At 43.7% G+C, this 20,449-nt stretch overlaps 1 long non-coding RNA gene across 1 annotated transcript in view; it reads right to left on the bottom strand.

Annotated features, from left to right (window-relative positions):
* Positions 1-395: 395 nt before the first annotated feature.
* The window catches only part of LOC142785005 (uncharacterized), an 85,738-nt gene continuing 65,684 nt past the window's right edge, over positions 396-20,449 (bottom strand). Inside the window, exon 3 of the long non-coding RNA XR_012888816.1 lies at positions 396-534. This is a non-coding gene — a long non-coding RNA (uncharacterized LOC142785005). The remainder of the gene's footprint in view (positions 535-20,449) is intronic.

Below are 20,449 nucleotides of genomic sequence, written 5' to 3' on the forward strand. Positions count from 1 at the left end.
CACAACCGCTCTCTGATCAAGTACAAACAACTCCCCCCCCCCCCCCCTCCGACATTCTACTGCTCTTTGGCGGTTTCAGGCCTTCGCAGGGACACGATCTTCGACTCCTCAAGATCCTTAGTTCTGAGTGGCACCGACAAGCTCGTTTCTACAAGCAGTGCTTGTTTCTCTCGCTTCGAGGGACTACGAACTACAATGAAGGCGATAAGTGGCTCGATCACCGTGACCTAGCTACTGCGGCGGCGGTATTTCGTTGGCGGCATATGCTGACTGAACTACGAGCTTCTCTGCCAAAAAAGCCCTCCCCGAGCAAGGAAGGATTGCTTTCTCTGGTGAATGGGCCTGTGCCTGAGAACATACGCAGTGTGCTTACCGGCGCCGCCAAGTATGCTGTTGAACCAAGAAGGTCAAGAGCGGAACGTCTGGGCCTTGTCCGCAGCATTTTTAGGAAGGTACCTGCTGATTGTGCTGAGAGGTGGGTTTCTGAGGGTTGTGACATTCTTTGTAACCATAGAGCAGGCTTGAACAGGGTTCCTGTAAAGAAGGTAAAATCCTTCCTGAAGTATAAGTCATTGTCCTTGGTAGCAGCAGATAAGGAGGGAGGTTTTGTTATTATTCCGAATTAAATCTATAAGAAAAAAACAGGTGAAGTGCTTCTGTCTGTTTTTCAGCCGCAAGCTAATATGTCGCTTCCGTAGGTTAAAACCTATGCAAAAAGTCTCTGTAAAGGAATGAGTCTTCATGGTTTCGCAAAAAAGATGGATGGCGAGAAAAACCTTAGCATGGCAATTTTCTGTACGCGAAAATGCACAAAGTTAACTGTCCTTTCCGTCTTATAGTATCAGAGGCAAACTCGTGGCAAAAAATACAGGCACAATTTCTTCGGATTAAACTGATGTTATAAAACATAGACGATCCATTCTTAGCTAAAAGTTCCGATGATGTGATTTTCTTGCTGAAAGATAACAAATTTCATCGCTACCAGGCATGCTCAATAGATAATAAAGATCTGTACTACTCATCGCCACACAGTGAGCTTCTAGCTTGCATTCGTGGGTTCATTGACAGTTTTGGCGTAGTGAATTATCAGAATGCAGTAGACATATCTGTTGAAGGTTTTATGGAACTGTTAGAGTATTACCTGAGGGCGAAATTTGCAGAGTGGGACGATCATATTTACTTGCAGCGTCAAAAGGTGTGCATAGGATCATGCCTTGCGCCCATTTTGAGTGATTTATTTTTAGCCAGCCGTGATCGTGCTATTCAGAATTGCTTGGAATCCACATCTGTTAAGAGAGTATTCCGCTATGTTGACGATTTCCGCGTGCTGTTTCAAGCTGGAACCTCGTCGGACGGTTCGCCTTTGACTAGCATTTTAGAGATTTTCAGTAAGTGCCTTTCTCCATAACACATGAAGTTCCGGACAGAGGAGCCATCAGGTTGCTAGATTTGGTTTTAACATTGAGTCCTTCCCACGTGTGTTGGGTCTATGAGCCACGCGCTAACAAGCCAATCCTCCCAATCGGTTCAGCACTTTCGAAAGTGGTGAAGTGCGCTATTGCTGAGACTTGCTACACAAACGCTCTGCGAAGGTCCTGCTGTCACACGATTCAGTCCAGCTTTAATCAGCAACCTAAATGCCTTACTGAAGCTGGTTTCCCGATGTACGTTTTGACCGCCGTTGCTGAGTGTCTACTCCGAGAAATCAGAACGAGCCCAGAGAATAATGCTCAAACCCGTACAAAGGATAAGGGACGGGAGAAACGAAATTTCGTCGTTATTCCCTATATCCACGGCGTCATCCACAACCTCAAAAAAAGTGGCCAGCAGGAGCGTCGTAGACCTGGTTTTTTCCGCCCCAGAAAAACTGGCTAGGTTGTGCAGGGCCGTGAATCCTGGTTCCACGGGTGAGCGAGGCTGCAAAATCAAGCATCGGAAGAAGTACGTTCCATGCATTGAAGGGGTGGTGTACTCTTTACCCCTGTCCTGCCGCAAGTGGTACATCGGCCAAACAGGCAGGTGTTTAAATGAGCGGCTGAAGGAACACGCTCACAACGTCTCCTCTACAGTTTCAGGCCACCTCGGCATTCAATGCCGAGACTGCGGTTGTGTCCCCAATTTTCAGCTTTGTACCGTCATTAGGCGTCATCGGGACCAGATGATACGCGAAATTTAGAGGCTGCAGAATAAGAAAGGCTGGGCAGTGCATGTGTCAGCAGGCCTTCGATTGCGCTATCACAAAAAGAAATCGATTTCCTTCTGAACGTTAGCACACGTGTTGTTCATGGTTTGTTGGGGCGATGACTACGTGGTTGTTAGGTGGATAATGTTTTCTTTGTTTTGTATTTTTCTCTTTTTTTTTGTCAGATACTGCCCAAGTATATATTGTGCGGTTCTAGCAAATAAATCTTGTTGTAAGTCAGTGCCGCTATCTGTCTCCTTCTTTCTCTTGTCCCTCGTTATTGGCGCTGTTTTTTATGTGAATTACCAAAATAGGCACTCACAGATCACTTCTCAGGCGTATCTCTTGTGGAGTACCACAAGGCAGTATTTTAAGGCCAATGCTTTTCCTGTTTTACATTATTGATGTTTGGTTTGGTTTGCTTTATTCAAGGCAAAATTGAACAAGATTTCCTCTGGGGACACGACTAAAGGCTAAGTAAATGCCTGACTTGGTCGTGCCACCCTGGCAGCAAAGCAGAAACATACCGAAAGTACAGTACACAGAAAATTACAACATCACGTGTTATCTTACATGGGTACCATAGTCGAACGGGAACTGCCAGACGTGTGAATCAAAGAATAGAAATATAATTAGTCCATATTCGAGTGGTGGCAAATACAAACAAATGCATGTTTTTTATCAAATAAATGAACAAGAGACATCTTGACTAGGAAATCGAGTTGCTCTACAAGACAAATTAGAGTATAATAAACAACAGGAGAAGGGACAATAATGAACAAGGTGCAACGAATACAAACACATCATTAACTACAAATTTGAAAAATCAGGAAAAGCATCGCTTTCATCCACTAGAAATTCTTTTATTTTTTAAAATGATCTAGCTGAAATTCCGTCTTCCAGAAAATGTAATGTAGTTGGGTGTTTGTTTAGAATGTTTGGAATTTCTGACGCTAATCAAATAAACACCACTTGTCAGTTCATCATTTACGCCAATGATTGCACTGCCTTTTTTAAAGTACAAGAATTATGTAGCATTCAAGCTGAAGCAAGTACGTTCTGTTCGAAGCTGAATGACTGGTGCAAGGCGAAAAGCCTTTTATTGAATCAAGCCAAAACTAAGTGTGGTATATATCGTGCTCGTGGCGCGCTAGCTGTAGTACCCCAGGAGCTTGCCCTAGGTCCGTTCACTGTTCGCATTGAAAAATAACGTTAAAATGCTTGGCATCACCTGAACGAGCACATGTCATGGAATGACCAGGTAAACGCGGTTACACTGAAATTGGCTAAGTCTGTAGGACTAATTAGCCGTCATCGACACATACTACCTACTAAAATAAAGAGATTACTTTACGATGCGCTTTTCATTTCCCACCTATGTTATTGCTTCCTGGTATGTGGTGAAACTACAGCCTTTAATATGTCAAAACTCAGCGTGTTACAAAATAAAATGGTTCGACTTATTTCAAATGCTTCATTTCTAGAACACACCGTCCCTCTTTTCAAATAGCATCAAATTGCGAAAATATCAGATCTATATACTTACAAAATGCTTTGCTGCTACAAAAAGGCAGCACTCGGGAAATCGGACACACTTCTTAAACTCGCGAACCTTACACAACACGCAATTTCTTAGCATAACCGATATCAACCGTCTTGGCACGTTCCATTCTCACGCACACACTATGGAACACAACGCACCCGACGCATCCTCCCAACAACATTAAACTATTTCGAAATGCAAGGAAAAGATGTTGTATTCCACACAAAAAAAGAAATTAGAAGTATGTTCACATAACAAACTTGCCTTTTCCAATATTGGAGTATGCGCATGTTTCGCAAGTTATTGTGTTTTCCTTTTTTCTTCATTATTTATATGATATATATAAATTCATATACATATGGTGAGCGCGACAAGCGAATGACTCTTTATTCTCTTTGTAATCATCATCACCTGTACATCTTCTTCATCTAAAAATGTCATCATCCGCGTGATTTGGCTCGAGCCTGGCCGAATAAACCGGTTCCTCACAAGTGGTGGAGGTGCTGGGTAAATCTTACACCTCTTATATTGAGGATGTCCTTGCACTGTGCAAGCGCGTTAACACCGACATGTCTGAAAACGACCAAATACGCCACTTTATTAAAGGCATTAACAACGTCGCCTTTAACGCCTTTGCCACGCAAAATCCTGCCACCACCCAGGACGTGATAACCATCTGTCAGCGACTTGACGAGCTTCAGTCTCTTCGCCTTTGCTACAATGACACCGACGTTCCTTTGCCTGCACCCCTCGACTTGTGTGCGCTTATTCGCGACATCGTTCGTGAAGAGCTGCACGGGTGCTGCTCTTCCTGTGCTGTGGAAGTTACTTCCCCTCCTGAAAAAAATAGCTTGCGAGACCTGATTAAACAAGAGATCGCCTCCGCATCGCGTGCGACGTGTTCCAACAGTCCTTGCGTGCGCCAGACGCGCACGTACACCGAAGTTGCCGCGATCTCTGCCGCACCCACCGTTTCTGTGCCTACAACCGCAGACCATACGCCTGTGGCTTCGTTATCACCGCCAGTGCGTGCACCCCCTTACTACGCACCTCAGCGCCCACCTCGACCAATCTGTTACTACTGCGGCTATCGAGGACATATCGCTCGGTTTTGTCGAAGGCGCCAACAAGACGAACAACGCGGCTACGCTCCCGAAGAACATCGAAACTTCCGTCCGACCATGAACTACTTACGGCGACACTCCCGATCGTCCTATTACCGTTCACCGTCACCTACTTACTATACGGACATGCCTGAGAATTCCCGTACGTCTCGCCGCAGGTCGCCTTCGCCACGTCGCCGTTCAGTGTCGCCTATAAGGCCCGCCTCCCATTCCACGAACGCTCACGCGGAAAACTCCCCAATGCAGTTTTAGGAGGGGAAACTGCATCCCTTGGACAGCTAACAATTCCTCCAGAGCGGCCATCAAATTTGATAGTAGTGTTTGTAGAAGGTGTACGTGTTGAGGCTTTTGTAGACACTGGCGCTGCCGTTTCGATTATTCGTGCTGATTTTTGTTCCCGCCTTCGAAAAGTCACCACACCTTATGGCGGCCCACCTCTTCGTGCGGCAACCAACGCTCTCATTCGTCCACTTGCACAGTGTACCGTTCGTGTCTGCATAGAAGGCATTCGCCATAGCATTGTTTTCGCGGTATTTCGTGAGTGCACCCACGCTCTCATTCTTGGGTGGGATTTCTTGGCTTCTGCGTCCGCTTTCATATCATGTCATCAGCGCCTCCTGCATCTAAATGCCACTGACTCTTCTCCGCATGAACAAAATGGACGCATCCGCCTAGTCACCAAGTCAGATTATGTACTTCAGCCATACATCGAAGAAATTATAAGTGTTAATTGCACCGACATTGTGGATGGCGACGTACTAATTCTTCCTTACGGTGATACCCTACGTAGGGGCATTGTGATCACGCCGGGCCTTATTCGCTTCTTCGATGGGTGTACGTACCTAACCGCCATAAATCAAACGCCCTAGTGTGTACTGCTCCCCTGTGGCTCAACAGTATCTTGCGCGGTCGACAGTGAGCCTGTTGCGATTGTATATACTGTTATATACACATATATTAATATATATATATATATATATATATATATATATATATATACACTTATGCACTATGATATATTATGCACTATGATATCACTTTGAAACTGTTTAGCGAATATTATTATGCATTTTTTCCCCACTTTTATCAAGTGCTGTACCCTGTCGTTTCACCACCAATGGGTGGCTGGGGCTTTGTCAAGCTGTCATTGGACAGCTTCTTCCCGGCCAACTTTTTTCACCGTAAATGTTTTTGTTTTGGTGAAAATAAAGTTGTTTGTTTGATTGATTGATTGATTGAGTGATTGAATTATTGATTGATTGATTGATTGATTGATTGATTGATTGAATTTCGAAGTAGGAGTGTCAGTCAGCGCTATCTATAAGCCAAGCGACGAGTGTGCAACACTCTTTTATGCGCATATGTGGCGTCACGTAGCACGTGAACTTTACTACTAACTGGCTGACCAATAGTCCCCCGTATACAACCTGATTGATATGTGGGGTTTAACGTCCCAAAACCACCATATGATTATGAGAGACGCCGTAGTGGAGGGCTCCGGAAATTTAGACCACCTGGGGTTCTTTAACGTGCACCCAAATCTGAGCACACGGGCCTACAACATTTCCGCCTCCATCGGAAATGCAGCCGCCGCAGCCGGGATTTGAACCCGCGACCTGCGGGTCAGCAGCCGAGTACCTTAGCCACTAGACCACCGCGGCGGGGCCCCCGTATACAACCTAGAGGCACCAAGTCTGCCAGTACGAGACCCTCGTTTATGAATAGGGGAAAGAAGCGTTTACCTAAGGGCTCGTTTTTACGTGTTTTGACACAATAATAATGAGATATAACAGACAGTAATGCCAAGGAATGTACAGGGGAAGTTATTAGAACCATTGGAATGTAAATTAGAAAAAAAAGTGGGTGAAAAATTAACGAGACGTGAGCAGGAATCGAACCTACGACCTTCTAATAACGCGTTCGATGCTCTAACCACAAGGCTATCACATCGGCCTTCCCTCTACCTACTTTTTGGGTTTATATGTGAATTTAGAAGTAGGAGTGTCAGTCAGTGCTATCTATAAGCCAAGCAACGAGTGGAAAAACTCTTTTATGCCCATAACTGGCGTCACGTAGCACGCGAACTTTATTACGAGTGGGCATCTGATTAATAGTCCCTCGTATACAACCTAATGACACCAAGTCTGCCGGTACGACACCCTCGTAAATGAATAGGGGAAAGAAGTTTCTACATAAGGGCTCGTTTTTCCGTGTTTGACACCATATTCATCAGATATAACAGATAGTAATGCCAAAGAATGTACAGGGGAAGTTATCAGAACCAATGGAATGTAAATAAGAAAGAAAGGTGGGTGAAAAAATAACCAGCCGTGAGCAGGAATCGAACCTACGACTTTCGAATAACGCGTTCGATGCTCTAACCACTGAGCTATCACAGCGGCCTTCCCTCCATCCACTTTTTGGGTTTATATGATAATTCAGAAGTAGGAGTGTCAGTCAGCGCCATCTATAAGCCAAGCGACGAATGTGAAACACTCTTTTAAGCGCATATGTGGCGTAACGTAGCACGTGAACTTTCTTACGAGCGGGCAGATGATTAATAGTCCCTCGTATACAACCTAATGACACCAACTCTGCAAATACGAGACCCTCGTTAGTGAATAGGGGAAGAAGTGTATACCTAAGGGTTCGTTTTTCCGTGTTTTGACAATAATAATGAGATATAACAGACAGTAATGCCAAGGAATGTACAGGGGAAGTTAGTAGAACGAATGGAATGTAAATAATAAAGAAACGCGAGAGAAAAAATACCCAGCCGTGAGCAGGAATCGAACCTACGACCTTCAAACAATGCGTTCGATGCTCTAACCACTGAGCTACCACAGCGGCCTTCTCGTCATCCACTTTTTTGTGTTTATATGTGAATTTAGAAGTAGGAGTGTCAGTCAGCGCCATCTATAAGCCAAACGACGAGTGTGAAACACTCTTTTATGCGCATATGTGGCGTCACGTAGCACGCGAACTTTATTACGAGCGGGCAGCATACTAATAGTCCCTCGTATACAACCTAATGACACCAAGTCTGCCAGTACGAGACCCTCGTTAATGAATAGGGGAATCAAGTGTATACCTAAGGGCTCGTTTTTCCGTGTATTGACACAATAATTACGAGATATAACAGACAGTAATGCCAAGGAATGTACATGGGAAGTTATTAGAACCAATGGAATGTCAATACTAAAGTAAAATTGGTGCAAAAATAACCAGCCGTGAGCAGGAATCGAACCTACGACTTTCGAATAACGCGTTCGATGCTCTAACCACTGAGCTATCACAGCGGCCTTCCCTCCTTCCACTTTTTTGGGTTTAGTGGTGAATTTAGAAGTAGGAGTGTCAGTCAGCGCCATCTATAAGCCAAGCGACGAGTGTGAAACACTCTTTTATACGCATATGTGGCGTCACGTAGGACGTGAGCTTTAAAACGAGCGGCCAGCTGATTAATAGTACCTCGTATACAACCTAATGACACCATGATTGATATGTGGGGTTTAACGTCCCAAAACCACCATATGATTATGAGAGACGCCGTAGTAGAGGGCTCCGGAAATTTCGACCACCTGGGGTTCTTTAACGTGCACCCAAATCTGAGCACACGGGCCTACAACATTTCCGCCTCCATCGGAATTGCAGCCGCCGCAGCCGGGATACGAACCCGCGACCTGCGGGTCAGCAGCCGAGTACCTTAGCCACTAGACCACCGCGGTGGGGCAACCTAATGACACCAAGTCTGCCAGTACAAGAATTCATTAATGAATAGGGGAAAGAAGTGTACACCTAAGTGCTCGTTTTTCCGTGTTTTGACACAATAAGTATGAGATATAACAGTTAGTAACGCCATGGAATGTTTAGGGGAAGTTATTAAAACCAATGGAATGTAAATAATAAAGAAAGGTGGGTGAAAAAATAACCAGCCGTGAGCAGGAATGTAACCTACGACCTTCGAATAACGCGTTCGATCCTCTAAGCATTGAGCTATCACAGCGGCCTTCCCTCCTTCCACTTTTTTGGGTTTAGTGGTGAATTTAGAAGTTGAAGTGTCAGTCAGCGCCATCTATAAGCCAAGCGACGAGTGTCAAACACTCTTTTAAGCGCATGTGTGGCGTAACGTAGCACCTGAACAGACTTATCCCCTCGTTAGTGAATAGGGTCGATAATTCCGAGATTCTCCCCTTTCTTTCACACTTTGACATATTCCGGAAAGATAGAGCCGATTACTCGCGCGGTAGCTGTGTATTAATCGCCACTAACCGGAATCTGCATTGTTCACTTAGAAACCTTCCTTCACCATTGGAAATGGTTTGGCTTCGATGCACAGCCACACACCCGCACATCCTCATTGGTGTCTGCTATCGGCCCCCTAATTCCGACAGTTCATTCACGCCTTTATTTCATGAAGGTCTGAATACATTATTAAACAAGTACCCTAATAGCCCTGTCCTTTTGTTCGGCAATTTTAATTTTCCCTCCATTGACTGGTCTGATCCCGCTTCTTCACTAACTAACAGCAGCTCGGCAAGCGATTTCCTAAACACATGCATAAAGTTCGGCTTAACGCAGCTCGTCACTGGTCCCACGCGCATCACTGATCACTCGTCCAACGTTTTGGACCTTGTGTTAGCAACGCATCCTGATAACTTTACGGCTATCACCCTTTTGCGCGGCTTGAGTGATCATCTAGCAGTGCATGCCTCGTGTTATTGCAACGTACTACTAAAGAAACAAAAAAATCGAAAAACACTTACCCTCTACGATAAAGGAGACTAGGTTAGCATAAACCGAGAATTAACAGAATACTTTGACACTTTTTTCACTAATTTCCCGCTAAATTCTCTCGAGTCGAATTGGTTGCTTTTCAAAGCAGAGATGCATCGTCTTATACGTATTTCTATTCCTACCATCACAATAACAGAGAAAATGAATTCGCCATGGTTCAATGTATCCCTCAAACGACTAAATAATAAGAAAAAACGCCTATTTCGAGCTGCCAAACGAGCTAACTGTGCTTCCACATGACAGAATTATTACGCAGTGGAGAAAGAGTATTTTAAACTAACCATCGAAACTAAGCACAAGTACTATTCCAAGACCCTACCAGCTATGCTGCAAAATAACCCGAAGCGATTTTGGAAAACAAATAATCCCTCTCAATGTAGTGAGATTTCACTTAATAAAAGCTTTGGCCTTCCTATTCCTGAGAATGAAATTGCTGATTCTCTTAACACAGTATTTCGTTCTGTTTTTACTAATGAGCCACCCGACAGTTTACCCGATCTTCCATTTTCCGCATATCCGCTGATGCAAAACATCACATTTGATTCAAACGGCATAGTCAAAGTCATTGAATCATTGAATAACTCATCATCTACGGCAGTAGACGGCATCAATGGCAAAGTGCTAAAAAATACTAAACATGTGTATAGCCGGTTTTTGTCGCTCATATTTCAGAAATCACTCGACAGCGGTTCAGTTCCACATGACTGGCAGGTGGGAAAGGTCATCCCGGTCTTCAAGAAAGGAAGCCGAGCATCGCCGAGTAACTACCGTCCGATTTCTATAACAAGCGTCTCTTGTAAAGTAATGGAGCATATCATATACTCGCATATTGCAAACTTCTTAACATCTGTGAATTTCTTTCACACAAGTCAGCATGGTTTTCGCAAGCATTACTCCTGTGACACTCAACTTGCTCTTTTTCTGCATGATGTACACGTCAATTTAGACCGTAACATTCCGACTGACACAATATTCTTAGACTTCGAAAAGGCATTCGACAAGGTTCCCCATTGTCGTCTTTCATTGAAATTATCCCGTCTTAACATCCACCCCTGTGTTTTAAACTGGATACGAGGATTTTTAGCCAACCGTAAGCAATTTGTTTATGCTAATTCACGCTCTTCATCTCCAACACCCGTTCTTTCAGGCGTACCGCAAAGTACCGTACTTGGTCCCCTCCTCTTCTTGATATACATTAATGACCTCCCCTGTAATATTTCTTTTCACAACCGTCTATTCGCAGATGATTGTGTTGTTTACCGCGCAATTAATAACCCCTCTGATCATTCCATACTACAATTTGACCTCACCCGCATACAAAACTGGTGTAACACTTGGCTCATGTCCTTGAATGTAACTAAAACTGTGTTAATGTCTATTCACCGTCGTCAACATCACGTTGTTTATAACTAGAGCATCAATAACAACAAGATTTCTACAGTCGATTCATTTAAATATCTTGTTGTGTACATCTCGCGTGACCTAACTTGGACCTCTCATATTAACCACATAATCAATTCTGCTAATCGTACTCTAGGGTATATACGCCGCAACCTTTCGCTCGCTCCTCCTTCTATTAAAAAAGTTGCCTTCGAACGTGATTTTTGACCCTCACCACATTAACCTCACTTACGCCCTCGAATCTGTCCAGAACCATGCGGCATGGTTTATACTGTCTAACTATTCATACACATCAAGCATCTCGGCACTAAAAGCAGAGATTAACTTATCCGATCTGGCTAAGCGCCGCAAAATCGCATGTCTTATCCTTTATCATAATTTCTTTCATTCTTTGCCTTTAGAGAACCCATACATCAGTAGAGCCCACCGCATTTCCCGCATCAGTCACTGTAACGCAGTATATCCACCACAAGCCCATACTGTGACCTTTCAGCAATCGTTTTTCCTGCGCACAGCCCAAGACTGGAATGACCTGCCCACCGAAGTCGCCACCATCATCGACACCCAAGCATTTAAACGGCTCATCGAGACTATCCCATCATAACTGCCATTATATTGTTAGCCTTTGTAATACCCACTCCCTAATGTAATACCCCAACCGGGACCTTTGATGTAACAAAATGAATGAATGAATGAACGTGAACTTTATGACGAGCGGGCAGCTGAATTATAGTCCCTCGTATACAACCTAATGACACCAAGTCTGCCATTACGAGACCCTCGTTAGTGAATAGGGGAAAGAAGTGTATACCTAAGGGCTCGTTTTTCCGAGTATTGACACAATAATAATGAGATATAACAGACAGTAATGCTAAGGAATATACAGGGGAAGTTATTAGAACCAATAGAGTGTAAATAATAAAGAAAAGTGGGCGAAAAATTAACAAGCCGTGAGCAGGAATCCAACCTACGACCTTCGAATAACGCGTTTGATGCTCTAACCACTGGGCTATCACATCGGTGGTCCCTCTACCCACTGTTGTGGATTTATATGTCAATTTAGAAGTAGGAGTGTCAGTCAGTGCCATCTATAAGCCAAGCGACGAGTGTGAAACACACTTTTTTTATACGCATATATGGCGTCACGTAGCACGTGAACTTTATTACGAGCGGGCAGCTGATTAATAGTCCCTCGTATACAACCTAATGACACCAAGTCTGCCTGTTCGAGACCCTAGTTAGTGAATAGGGGAAAGAAGTGTATACCTAAGGGCTCGTTTTTCCGTGTTTTGACACAATAGTTATGAGATATAACAGACAGTAATGCCAAGGAATGTACAGGGGAAGTTATTAGAACCAATGGAATGTAAATAAGAAAGGAAAGTGGGTGAAAAACTAACCAGCCGTGCGCAGTAATCGAACCTACGACCTTCGAATAACGCGTACAATGCTCTAACCACTGAGCTATCACAGCGGTCTTCCCTCCATCCACTTTATTCGGTTTATATGTGAATTTAGAAGTAGGAGTGTCAGTCAGCGCCATCTATAAGCGAAGCGCCGAGTGTGAAACACACTTTTATGCGCATATATGGCGTAACGTAGCACGTGAACTTTATAACGAGCAGGCAGCTGATTAATAGTCCCTCGTATACAACCTAATGACACCAAGTCTGCCAGTTCGAGACCCTTGTTAGTGAATAGGGGAAAGAAGTGTATACCTAAGGGCTCATTTTTCCGTGTTTTGACACAATAGTTACGAGATATAACAGGCAGTAATTCCAAAGAATGTACAGGGGAAGTTATTAGAACCAATCGAATGTAAATAAGAAAGAAAAGTGGGTGAAAAAATAACCAGCCGTTAGCAGGAATCGAACCTACGACCACCGAATAACGCGTTCGAACCTCTAACCACTGAGCTATCACAGCGGCCTTCCCTCCATCCACTTTTTGGGGTTTACAGGTGAATTTAGAAGTAGGAGTGTCAGTCAGCGCCATCTATAGGCCAAGCGACGAGTGTGAAACACACATTTATGCGCATATGTGGCGTCACGTAGCACGTGAACTTTATTACGAGCGCGCAGCTGATTAATAGTCCCTCATATACAACCTAACGACACCAAGTCTGCCAGTACGAGACCCTCGTTAATGAATAGGGGAGAGAAGTGTACACCTAAGGGCTCGTTTTTCCATGTATTGACACAATAATAATGAGATATAACAGACAGTAATGCCAAGGAATGTACAGTGGAAGTTAATAGAACCAATGGAATGTAAATAATGAAGAAAAGTGGGCGAAAACATAACCAGCTGTGAGCAGGAATCGAACCTACGACCTCAAAACAAAGCGTTTGATGCTCTAACCACTGAGCTATCACACCGGCCTTCCCTCCGTCCATTTTTTTGTGTTTATATGTGAACTTAGATGTAGGAGTGTCAGTCAGTACCATCTACAAGCCAAGTGACGAGTGTGAAACTCACTTTTATGCGCATATATGGCGTCACGTAGCACGTGAACTTTATTACGAGCGGGCAGCTGATTAATAGTCCCTCGTATACAACCTAATGACAACACGTCTGCCAGTTGGAGACCCTCGTTAGTGAATAGGGGAAAGAAGTCTATACCTAAGGGCTCGTTTTTCCGTGTTTTGACACATTAATTATGAGTTATAACAGAGAGTAATGCCAAGGAATGTACAGGGGAAGTTATTAGAATCACTTGAATGTAAATAATAAAGAAAAGTGGGTGAAAAAATAACCAGCCGTGAGCAAGAATCGAACCTACGACCTCCGAATAACGCGTTCGATCCTTTAACCACTGAGCTATCACACCGGCCTTCCCTGCATCCACTTTTTGGTGTTTACAGGTGAATTTAGAAGTAGGAGTGTCAGTCAGCGCCATCTATTGGCCAAGCGACGAGTGTGAAACACACTTTTATGCGCATATATGGCGTCACGTAGCACGTGAATTTTATTACGAGCGGGCCGCTGATTAATAGTCCTTCGTATACAACCTAAAGACACCAAGTTTGCCAGTACGAGACCCTCGTTAATGAATAGAGGAAAGAAGTGTATACCTAAAGGCTAGTTTTTCCGTGTTTTGACAAAATATATTGAGATATAACACACAGTAATGCCATGGAATGTACAGAGGAAGTGATTAGAACCAATCGAATGTAAATAATAAAGAAACGTGGGTGAAAAAATAACCAGCCGTTAAAAGGAATCGAACCTACGACCTCCGAATAACGCGTTCGAACCTCTAACCACTGAGCTATCACAGCGGCCTTCCCTCCATCCACGTTTTTGGGTTTATATGTGAATTTAGAAGTAGGAGTGTCAGTCAGCGCCATCTATGAGCCAAGCGACGAGTGTGAAACACACATTTATGCGCATATGTGGCGTCACGTAGCACGTGAACTTTATTACGAGCGCGCAGCTGATTAATAGTCCCTCATATACAACCTAACGACACCAAGTCTGCCAGTACGAGACCCTCGTTAATGAATATGAGAGAGAAGTGTACACCTAAGGGCTCGTTTTTCCGTGTATTGACACAATAATAATGACATATAACAGACAGTAATGCCAAGGAATGTACAGTGGAAGTTATTAGAACCAATTGAATGTAAATAATGAAGAAAAGTGGGCGAAAAAATAACCAGCCGTGAGCAGGAATCGAACCTACGACCTTAAAACAACGCGTTCGATGCTCTAACCACTGAGCTATTACACCGGCCTTCCCTCCGTCCATTTTTTTGTGTTTATATGTGAACTTAGATGTAGGAGTGTCAGTCAGTGCCATCTATAAGCCAAGTGACGAGTGTGAAACTCACTTTTATGCGCATGTATGGCGTCACGTAGCACATGAACTTTATTACGAGCGGGCAGTTGAATAATAGTCCCTCGTATACAACATAATGTCAACAAGTCTGCCAGTTGGAGACCCTCGTTAGTGAATAGGGGAAAGGAGTGTATACCTAACGGCTCGTTTTTCCGTGTTTTGACACATTAATTATGAGATATAACAGAGAGTAATGCCAAGGAATGTACAGGGGAAGTTATTAGAACCAATTGAATGTAAATAATAAAGAAAAGGGGGTGAAAAAATAACCAGCCGTGAGCAGGAATGAAACCTACGACCTTCGAATAACGCGTTCAATCCTCTAACCACTCAGCCATCACAGCGGCCTTCCCTCCTTCCACTTTTTTGGGTTTAGATGTGAATTTAGAAGTAGAAGTGCCAGTCTGCGCCATCTATAAGGCAAGCGACGAGTGTGAAACACTCTTTTAAGCACATATGTGGCGTAACGTAGCACGTGAAATTAATTACGAGCGGGCAGCTTAATAATAGTCCCTGGTATACTACCTAATGACACCAAGTCTGCCATTACGAGACCCTCGTTAGTGAATAGGGGAAAGAAGTGTATACCTAAGGACTCGTTTTTCCGTGTATTGACACAATAATAATGAGATATAACAGACAGTAATGCCAAGGAATGTACAGGGGAAGTTATTAGAACCAATGGAATGTAAATAATAAAGAAAAGTGGGCGAAAAGATAACCAGCCGTGAGCAGGAATCGAACCTACGACCTTAGAACAACGCGTTCGATGCTCTAACCACTGAGCTATCACAGCGGCCTTCCCTCCATCCACGTTTTTGGGTTTATATGTGAATTTAGAAGTAGGAGTGTCAGTCAGCGCCATCTATGAGCCAAGCGACGAGTGTGAAACACACATTTATGCGCATATGTGGCGTCACGTAGCACGTGAACTTTATTACGAGCGCGCAGCTGATTAATAGTCCCTCATATACAACCTAACGACACCAAGTCTGCCAGTACGAGACCCTCGTTAATGAATATGAGAGAGAAGTGTACACCTAAGGGCTCGTTTTTCCGTGTATTGACACAATAATAATGACATATAACAGACAGTAATGCCAAGGAATGTACAGTGGAAGTTATTAGAACCAATTGAATGTAAATAATGAAGAAAAGTGGGCGAAAAAATAACCAGCCGTGAGCAGGAATCGAACCTACGACCTTAAAACAACGCGTTCGATGCTCTAACCACTGAGCTATTACACCGGCCTTCCCTCCGTCCATTTTTTTGTGTTTATATGTGAACTTAGATGTAGGAGTGTCAGTCAGTGCCATCTATAAGCCAAGTGACGAGTGTGAAACTCACTTTTATGCGCATGTATGGCGTCACGTAGCACATGAACTTTATTACGAGCGGGCAGTTGAATAATAGTCCCTCGTATACAACATAATGTCAACAAGTCTGCCAGTTGGAGACCCTCGTTAGTGAATAGGGGAAAGGAGTGTATACCTAACGGCTCGTTTTTCCGTGTTTTGACACATTAATTATGAGATATAACAGAGAGTAATGCCAAGGAATGTACAGGGGAAGTTATTAGAACCAATTGAATGTAAATAATAAAGAAAAGGGGGTGAAAAAATAACCAGCCGTGAGCAGGAATGAAACCTACGACCTTCGAATAACGCGTTCAATCCTCTAACCACTCAGCCATCACAGCGGCCTTCCCTCCTTCCACTTTTTTGGGTTTAGATGTGAATTTAGAAGTAGAAGTGCCAGTCTGCGCCATCTATAAGGCAAGCGACGAGTGTGAAACACTCTTTTAAGCACATATGTGGCGTAACGTAGCACGTGAAATTAATTACGAGCGGGCAGCTTAATAATAGTCCCTGGTATACTACCTAATGACACCAAGTCTGCCATTACGAGACCCTCGTTAGTGAATAGGGGAAAGAAGTGTATACCTAAGGACTCGTTTTTCCGTGTATTGACACAATAATAATGAGATATAACAGACAGTAATGCCAAGGAATGTACAGGGGAAGTTATTAGAACCAATGGAATGTAAATAATAAAGAAAAGTGGGCGAAAAGATAACCAGCCGTGAGCAGGAATCGAACCTACGACCTTAGAACAACGCGTTCGATGCTCTAACCACTGAGCTATCACACCGGCCTTCCCTCCGTCCATTTTTTTGGGGTTTATATGTGAATTTAGAAGTAGGAGTTTCAGTCAGCGCCATCTATAAGCCAAGCGACGAGTGTGAAACACACTTTTATGCGCATATATGGCGTCACATAGCACGTGAACTTTATTACGAGCGGGCAGCTGATTAATAGTCCCTCGTATACAACCTAATGACACCAAGTCTGCCAGTTCGAGACCCTCGTTAGTAAATAGGGGAAAGAGGTGTATACCTAAGGGCTCGTTTTTCCGTGTGTTGACACAATAGTTATGGCATATAACAGGCAGTAATGCCAAGGAATGTACAGGGGAAGTTATTAGAACCAATGGAATGTAAATGAGAAATAAAATTGGGTGAAACAATAACCAGCCGTGAGCAGGAATCGAACCTACGACCTTAAAACAACGCGTTCGATGCTCTAACCACTGAGCTATCACACCGGCCTTCCCTCCGTCCATTTTTTTGGGTTTATATGTGAATATAGAAGTAGGAGTGTCAGTCAGCGCCATCTATAAGCCAAGCGACGAGTGTGAAACACACTTTTATGCGCATATATGGCGTCACATAGCACGTCAACTTTATTACGAGCGCGCAGCTGATTAATAGTCCCTCATATACAACCTAATGACACCAAGTCTGCCATTACGAGACCCTCGTTAGTGAATGGGGGAAAGAAGTGTATACCTAAGGGCTCGTTTTTCCGTGTATTGACGCAATAATAATGAGATATAACAGACAGTAATGCTAAGGAATGTACAGGGGAAGTTATTAGAACCAATGGAATGAAAATAATAAAGAAAAGTGGGTGAAAAAATAAACAGCCGTTTGCAGGAATCGAACCTACGACCTCCGAATAACGCGTTCGAACCTCTAACCACTGAGCTATCACAGCGGCCTTCTCTCCATCCACTTTTTTGGGTTTATATGTGAATTTACAAGTATGAGTGTCAGTCAGCGCCATCTATGAGCCAAGCAACAAGTGGGAAAGACACATTTATGCGCATATGTGGCGTCACGTAGCACGTGAATTTTATTACGAGCGCGCAGCGGATTAATGGTACCTCATATACAACCTAACGACACCAAGTCTGCCAGTACGAGACCCTCGTTAATTAATAGGGGAAAGAAGTGTACACCTAAGGGCTCAATTTTCCGTGTTTTGAAACAATAATTATGAGAGATAACAGACAGTAATGCCATAGAATGTAAAGGAGAAGTTATTAAAACCAATGAAATGTAAATAATAAAGAAAAGTGGGTGAAAAATAACCAGCCGTGAGCAGGAATGAAACCTACGACCTTCGAATAACGCGTTCGATCCTCTAATCACTCATCCATCACAGCGGTCTTCCCTCCTTCCACTTTTTTGGGTTTAGAGGTGAATTGAGAAGTAGTAGTGCCAGTCAGCGCCATCTATAACCAAGCGACGAATGTGAAACGCTCTTTAGGGCACATATGTGGCGTAACGTAGCACGTGAAATTTATTACGAGCGGGCAGCTGAATAATAGTCCCTGGTATACTACCTAATGACACCAAGTCTGCCATTACGAGACCCTCGTTAGTAAATAGGGGAAAGAAGTGTATACCTAAGGACTCGTTTTTCCGTGTATTGACACAATAATAATGAGATATAACAGACAGTCATGCCAAGGAATGTACAGGGGAAGTTATTAGAACCAATGGAATGTAAATAATAAAGAAAAGTGGGCGAAAAAATAACCAGCCGTGAGCAGGAATCGAACCTACGACCTTAAAACAACGCGTTCGATGCTCTAACCACTGAGCTATCACACTGGCCTTCCCTCCGTCCATTTTTTGGGGTTTATATGTGAATTTAGAAGTAGGAGTGTCAGTCAGCGCAATCTATAAGCCAAGCGACGAGTGTGAAACACACTTTTATGCGCATATATGGCGTCACATAGCACGTGAACTTTATTACGAGCGGGCAGCTGATTATTAGTCCCTCGTATACAACCTAATGACACCAAGTCTGCCAGTTCGAGACCCTCGTTAGTGAATAGGGGAAAGAGGTGTATACCTAAGGGCCCGTTTTTCCGTGTGTTGACACAATAGTTATGAGATATAACAGGCAGTAATGCCAAGGAATCTACAGAAAAGTTATTAGAACCAACAGAATGCAAATAAGAAATAAAATTGGGTGAAAAAATAACCAGCCGTGAGCAGGATTCGAACCTACGACCTTCGAATAACGCGTTCAATGCTCTAGCCACTGAGCTATCACAGCGGCCTTACCTCCATCCACTTTTTTGGGTTTATATGTGAATTTATATGTGAATTATATGTGAAGTAGGAGTGTTAGTCAGCGCCATCTATGAGCCAAGCGATGAGTGTGAAACACTCTTTTATGCGCATATGTGGCGTCACGTAGCACGTCAACTTTATTACGAGCGCGCAGCTGATTAATAGTCCCTCATATACAACCTAATGACATCAAGTCTGCCAGTACGAGACCCTCGTTTATGAATAGGGGAAAGAAGTGTACACCCAAGGGCTCGTTTTTCCGTGTTTTGACACAATAATTATGAGATATAACAGACAGTAATGCCATGGAATGTACAGGTGAAGTTATTAAAACGTGGACATAGGTACATACGAGATGGTGAAACATCGCTTGCCTTTGTCTAGCGCCGGTTGTGGCTCCACCGTTGATGACATCCTGCAAAGCTTCCTTTTCAACCGGCGGGTATGGAATGTCCTGAAGTCGTCTTCCGATTCTATCTCTTCCACTGATGAGATGTACCATTTTCATTTTCACCTGTTTCATCCATGAATCTTCGCAGTGATTACTGGCAAATTGAGGTTGATGAGTGTGACCGGGAAAAGACCGCCTTCATTACTCCTGACGGGCTCTTTGAATTTAAGGTGCTTCCTTTTGGACTGTGCTCTGCTCCCGTGACTTTTCAACGAATGATGGACACAGTTTTTTCCGGTCTCAAGTGGCAATCGTGTCTTGTCTATTTAGATGACGTTGTCTTTTCATCAACTTTCGAACACCACCCTCAGCGTCTTCGTGCAGTACTTGAGGCGCTACGAACAGCTGGCCTGTCGCTTAAGCCCAAAAAATGCCGCTTCGGCTACGAGGAGCTAAAGTTTTTTGGACATGTCGTCAACAGTGACAGAATTAGCCCAGACCCCGAGAAAACAATGGCTGTCGCTGCCTTCCCAACTCCGACAAACAAATACGACGTACGCCGTTTTCTGGGCCTTTGTGCGTACTATCGTTCCTTCGTTCCGAATTTTTCCAAAATAGCAGAACCCTTAAACCAACTCACGCGAGACGACGTTGCTTTTGCATGGGCCCCAGAACAACACGAAGCTTTTTGCGAGCTACGACGACTCCTCGAGACTCCTCTAATCTTGGGTCATTCCGACGAAAAT

The sequence above is a fragment of the Rhipicephalus microplus genome, unplaced genomic scaffold (genome assembly GCF_043290135.1).
Source record: "Rhipicephalus microplus isolate Deutch F79 unplaced genomic scaffold, USDA_Rmic scaffold_16, whole genome shotgun sequence".
NCBI classification, from domain to species: Eukaryota; Metazoa; Arthropoda; class Arachnida; order Ixodida; family Ixodidae; genus Rhipicephalus; species Rhipicephalus microplus.